This window comes from Rhea americana, unplaced genomic scaffold, assembly GCF_003343005.1.
Source record: "Rhea americana isolate MKP2758 unplaced genomic scaffold, rheAme1 scaffold_361, whole genome shotgun sequence".
Classification (NCBI taxonomy): domain Eukaryota; kingdom Metazoa; phylum Chordata; class Aves; order Rheiformes; family Rheidae; genus Rhea; species Rhea americana.
In genome coordinates, this window is record NW_028186492.1 from 551,650 (window position 1) to 557,671 (window position 6,022).

Genomic DNA, 6,022 nt, shown 5'->3' on the forward strand with positions numbered 1-6,022 from the left:
GGGGGGGGTGGTGCAGCAATGGCGGCGGCGGCAGCCCTGTCTCGCTGGCGAGCGCAGAGCGGGCGGAAGAGAACGCTGACGTCAACCGCCTCCCTCTTATACGGCGGCGCCGGTCGGGGGCGGGGCAGAGCCGGCGACGCCGGCGCGCCAGGCGCATGCGCTGACGTGCCTGTCTAGCCCTCAGCTGCCAGGAGGCTCTATGGTTTGGAGGGGTGTTCCGCCGCGGCCGCGCACMGGGGGCAGCGCAGAGGCTCCGGCAGAGGTAAAACGCCTCCCCACCGGCTGCCAAACACCAGCAGGCGAACAAGGACGCCGAACTGGCAGCGTTATGGCCAACGGGGTAGGGTGAGCCCCCCAAAAACGGAGCGTGCGCGGGGCGAGCTGGGCCYGGCCGCGTTCCTGGGCCTGGCGCCGCCTTCACACCTCCCTCGCACCGTGAGGCAACCGGTGCCCACTACCCTGGTACTGCCAGGGGCTCTGCCAGCCGGTAAACACATCAAAAAAAAAACAAAAACAAAAACAAACAAAAAACCCCAATGTGCTGCAGCAGCTACTACTGCTGCCTTTGCATCGCTCCCACGCTTGAGATGCTGCTCCAAAGTCGGGGAGGGTTACCCTCCTGCCAGCGGGAACCTGTCCACCAATTTCATTAGAGAGGAACTGAACCCTGAGGGAAGCCTCTCTTGATTCACTCTTACCATGAGAACATGTTAGAGCATGTACTTTGGTCTGTACAGGGCATATAAATAAAAGAGATAACAATAAATTATATAAAACCAACAGTTAAAGAAGGTAAACAGCCCTCCTTTAAAATCTCTGGGCAATTCCTTGCTGGCATTAAAACTACAGGTGACGTCCTTTTTTTTTTTTTTTTTTTTTTTTAAAGCAGAAAACGGAAAACAAAAAACTATGGGAACGGGAGTCAAAACGGGTTTTTTTCTCTCCCCTCTATGGAAAGCTGTTTTCCTCTCCTTTTCTCTGATTTTCCAGTGGCTCTACTGATTTGCATCCTAAGCATTAAAGACAGTGAGCTCAGCTGTAAATTGCAGTGTATTTGGGGCTGGTTCATCTCCACCACGGTCCAACTCCTGCACTGGCCGCATACATCTGCAAGGAATCGTGGCATGTGGCTTCCTGCTGGGGTACAAAATCCTGCTGCGGCCTCCAGGATCAAGGTTGCAGCTTCTCACCTCAAGTTCCTGAGCGAGGACCTATTGAGAAAAAAGCACGAACAAACCTCTGCCACAGTACGTGCTTTACACACTCACCCAAAGGCCTGGCAATTTAGCATGCGGGGAGGACAGAGTAGGGGGAGTCGCCTGTGTGAGGCTTTTGGGGGGCTCCTCTGGGCAGACCGCAGCTACACCCTCGGGAGGCAGCAAGGGCAGAGCTGCAGCTGCCAGGCAGGGAGGCTGCAAGGCCCAGGGGGGCTGCAGCCAAGCCCTGCCCTCACTGCAGTGGCCTTACCCTGGCTGCAAAGTCCCTGTCCTCGCTGCAGCCCTGCTGCCACCGCCACCCCCTGCCCTCGCTGTGGGGCCCCGCTGCCACCACCACCCCCTGCCCTCGCTGCGGGGGCCCCGCTGCCACCGCCACCTCCTGCCCTCGCTGCGGGGCCCCGCTGCCACCGCCACCTCCTGCCCTCGCTGCGGGGCCCCGCTACCGCCGCAAGCCGCCCCATCCCCGGACGCTGTTTCTGCAACGCTCGCTCAGCTCCCGCCCCGCCCCAGCACGGCCCGGCCCGGCCCGGCCCAGCCCCGTCGCCCTCCGCAGGGCCCCCGCGCTGCGCATGCGCCGCTCGGGCGGGCAGCGCCCCCTGCGGGAGGGGAGGGAGCGCTGCCGGGCCGGGAGCCGGGCGCGCCCTTCCCCTCCCTCCCCTCCCCTCCCCTCCCCGTCCGGCCCGGCCCGGCCCGGGGGCGCTGAACGGGGCTGCCGCGGAGGCACGGCTTGTGGCAGGAAAAAATCGTCCCCCGAAACATTCTCCCAAACGCGCCCCGATGTCCCCAGACGTGTCGCCTGCTGCACAGCGACACCCGGGCCTCCCACTCGGGGGTTGGGGGTGGAGGGGGTCGGTCCTGGCCTGCATCCCACCATGCAGCAGCCACCCCAGGGCTGGTGATGGCCCGAGGCCCCCAGCCCTCGTGCTGAGGAGGATGTGGTGTGCAGGCTGTAGGAGCCCTGGAGAGGCCACGCACCTTGTTACCGTGCTCGCAGCTCACCCGTGGCTTGAGTGGGATGTGAACAGGGGGCAGCTGTGTCTGGGAAGACCTGCAGAGCTGCTTGAATCCAGCTAGGATCCCGAGGCCATAGCCAGTCTTTTGGTGAGCCAAAGGCATGCATCGAGCTGCCCTGCTCTTCCTTTGGGAGCTGACGTGCTCCAGATCTTCACCATCGACTGTGCCTGGGAAAGCCTCACAAACTCGTGGCTCTCTAACAGAGTCTCTATGAAGGCCGTGACACACTGATCCAGCTATGCGTTTATGTTGTCTCTAAAATTACCTTCCAAAAATCACTGGGTGTTCACGCTCTACCTTTCAGATCAACCATAACAAACAGTTATCCTGCAGAGGGTCTCAGACTGATGCAAATGATTCCTCGTGCTCTGACAGAGATGAATCAGAGATAATTTGATGGAAAGACGTAGAATGACGATGCAAGGTGAGAGAAGATCCAGTCTGCAGTTTTAGGAGGACTCCCTCAACTCCAGTGCAGGCAGGAAGGCCAAACTCTCCTCAATTTGTTTTAGCAAATGGGAAAAGTAAAGCACTATGCAGCAAAGAGAATTACCTGAGAGAAGAGCAAATTAAAAGGAGACTGAGAGTGAGGGCAAGTAAAGAGAGACTCTAAACCAGGACATAGTAGGATACAACTCTCCTTCTCCATACCATAAATATTGTGCTTCATTTTCTATTTCCTTCTCTTCAGCATCATGGAAGACTGTTGCTTCACTTCAGTCAGCTGCAACATCAAAAAAACCCCAAACCAAAACATTCTCATAAATCACAGAATGGGTACAGTTGGAAGGGACTTCTGGAGATCATCTAGACCAACCYCCCTGCTCAAGCAGGGGGGTCACCTAAAACATGTTAGATGGGATTCCATCCAGGCAGGTTTTGAATATCTGCAGAGAACTATACTCCACAACCTCTCTGGGTAACCTGTTCTAGTGCTCCGTCACTCTCACAGGGAAGAAATTCCTCCTCACATTCAGGCAGAACTTCCGGTGGTTCAGTTTGTGCCCACTGCCTCTTGTCCTGTCACATGGGACAACTGAAAAGAGTTTGTCCCCGTCCCCTTGACACCCTCCCTTCAGGTACTTAGAGACGTTGGTAAGATCCCCCCTCAGTCGTCTCTTCTCCAGGCTCAACAGGGGCAGCTCTCGCAGCCGTTCCTCAGGGGGCAGATGCTCCAGCCCCCTGACCATCCTCGTAGCCCTACGCTGGACGCTCTCTGCAGTAGCTCCACGTCTCTGTTGTACTGGGGAGCCCAGACCTGGACGCAGTAGTCGAGATGAGGCCTCAGCAGGGCTGAGCAGAGGGGCACGATCACCTCCCTCGATGAGCTGGCAACACTCTTCCTAAGGCACCCCAGGATACCATTGGCCTTCCTGGCCACAAGGGCACATTGCTACCTCGTGGTCAGCTTGTCGTCCACCAGCACTCGCAGGTCCTTCCCTGCAGAGCTGCTTTCCAGCAGGTCAGCCCCCAGCCTGTACTGGTGCCTAGGGTTATTTCTCCCTAGGTGCAGGACCCTGCACTTGCCCTTGTTGAACCTCCTGAGGTTCCTCTCCGCCCAGCTCTGCAGCCTCTCCAGGTCTCTCTGAACGGCAGCACAGCCCTCAGGTGTATCAGCCACTGCTCCCAGCTTGGTGTCATCGGCAAACTTGCAGAGCAGGCACTCTGTCCCTTCATCCAGGTCTTGGATGAAGAAGCTGACCAGCACGGGACCCAGTCCTGAGCCCTGGGGGACTCCACTAGCCACAGGCCTCCAGCTAGACTCYGTGCCACTGATGACGACCCTCTGAGCTCTGCCATTCAGCCAGCTCTCAATCCACCTCACTGTCCACTCRTCTAACCCACACGTCCTGAGCTTACCTAGGAGGATGTTATGGGAGACAGTGTCAAAAGCCTGGCTGAAGTCAAGGTACACACTGTCCACTGCTCTCCCCTCATCCATCCAGCCAGTCATACTATCATAGAAGGAAGAATCCAAGCTAAGAATCCAAGCTACTTTGTACCCAAGCCACCTTGCCAGCTCAGTTCACCACCAAATTTCCAGCACATCCTGAGCCCACTGGTTCCCTCCACCATCTGCAGTGCCCAGGGAGTTGCTGGTGGAGCTACAGCAGGCATCCTGTTGGCCCGTGGAGGCTAAAAGCCCAGTGCTGCCCTTGTGACAGGATGAGTTATCAGCTGTTGGGGTTGCCATGGCAACCATTTGAATTTTTTAGCATCAATGTTGGCTTTTGCTAGACTGGAAGGGAAGGCTGGGGAGCCTGATTAACATGTTGGCCTGCTTGGGAAACTGGCCAATTACTTTTTTGTTTAATTGGCCTGTGGGGCTGAGGACAAGAAGTGGAAAGTGCTGGAAAGCTTCCACCTCCTCAAATGGCATGGGGTCCTCGAGAGCTGTTCCCTCTCACACACCAACAGCAATGTACCAGCAGCAACGTCTGGGTGTGAGGAGAGATGGGCCATTACAGCCTGCACGTGCACAGGCACCCAGTAGCTCTTCATTTTCTCCTGGTAATTCAGCCTGAAGTTACCTGGATGTGGTTGTCTGGCSCACAAGAAACAGACCGTGCTCTGCACTTATTTTTGGCCTCACATCTAGAAATGGAGCCTCAGTGGGAACAGTGTGACTTCCAGGCAGTATTCGCCTGGGGAAAACTTACTTCTGTCTACATATAAGGCATTTTTAGCAGGTGATCTTGGAGACATCAGCTTCTCTCTAGGCCTCTAGAAATGTGGTGAGAGATACTGATCTTGGGATTTTTGGGGTGCCATCACCATGAAGCAGCTGGTTCCCAGCTGCGGCATCAAGTGTCTCAGTGAGGAAATGCCACGTGCGTTGGAGGGTGCCCATGCTGGGTGAAAGGATCACAGGAGTTCCTTGAGGCCTTGGTTCCTCAGAGCACAGCCAGAGCAAACGGTCCCTGGAATAAGCAGAACGCTCGTTATCGGCATACATGCAAGGGTCTGGCAGCTCCGAGGCCTGCAACTGAACAGCAAAGTCTGAGATAAGCAAGCTGAAGTGGAGGCTGCTGCTGGGGGAGAATTAGATTTGTGCCTTTTGTATTCCTCTGAGGAGGACAGGTCTAAAAGCTGTCAGATTCCTTTGTTTTTTCCTCCAGAGGCTTTTTACCTCAGAAAAGCCCCTTTCAGCTGCCTGCTCTCCAGAAAACACCTTCCAGCAAAACTACAGGTGATGGGATCCAATGCCCGCTGTGTTTCAGGCTGTTTTTAAGAAGTGGGGATCAGCCTGTCCCCTCTCCCCAGGCGCACGTGCTCCAGCGCTTGGCCGACAGCAGTGGGATGCAGGCAGGCACTGGTTCAGGCCACTGCTGCACCCCCGAGYGAGCCCTGGGCCTAGAAGGAGCATGTGGAGCGCTCAAGGCCATAGGAGAGACCGTTCAGGGGCGCTACCAGCGGCCCCGGAGCCTCGCTGCTCCCCTGCCCTGTGGCGGGGCCTGTGGCCCCGTGGAGGCGTGGCTGTCCCACGGCCATTTTGGGGGGGCTATGCATTGCTCCCATGTGGGTGCCCCACCCCGTCCCGCTCCGCTGCCCTCCTCCTGAAGGGGCTGCGGCCCCGGGAGCCGCCGCCGTCGCGCCCATCCCCCTCTGCTCCCCGCCCGGTAACCGTGCCCCTTCCCCGTTTCCCGGGGCGCTGCCCCTTTAAGGCACCCAAGAAGGCGTCGCCGGGCGGGGGCGTGGCCATTGCGCCTGCGCCGCGGCGCCGCGGCCCGCGGGGAGAAGGACGCGCGCGCGGATTGGGCGGCGCGCGTTTCTCGCTGCCCCCCCCTCCC

At 57.8% G+C, this 6,022-nt stretch overlaps 1 long non-coding RNA gene across 1 annotated transcript; it reads right to left on the reverse strand.

Moving 5' to 3' along the window:
- Positions 1-938: 938 nt before the first annotated feature.
- LOC146591729 (uncharacterized) lies at positions 939-1,697 on the reverse strand. Its single transcript, XR_014896739.1, has 3 exons — positions 1,632-1,697; positions 1,320-1,593; positions 939-1,211 (listed from the first exon to the last, which is right to left on the reverse strand). It is a non-coding gene; the product is annotated as an uncharacterized LOC146591729 (long non-coding RNA).
- Positions 1,698-6,022: the final 4,325 nt, after the last annotated feature.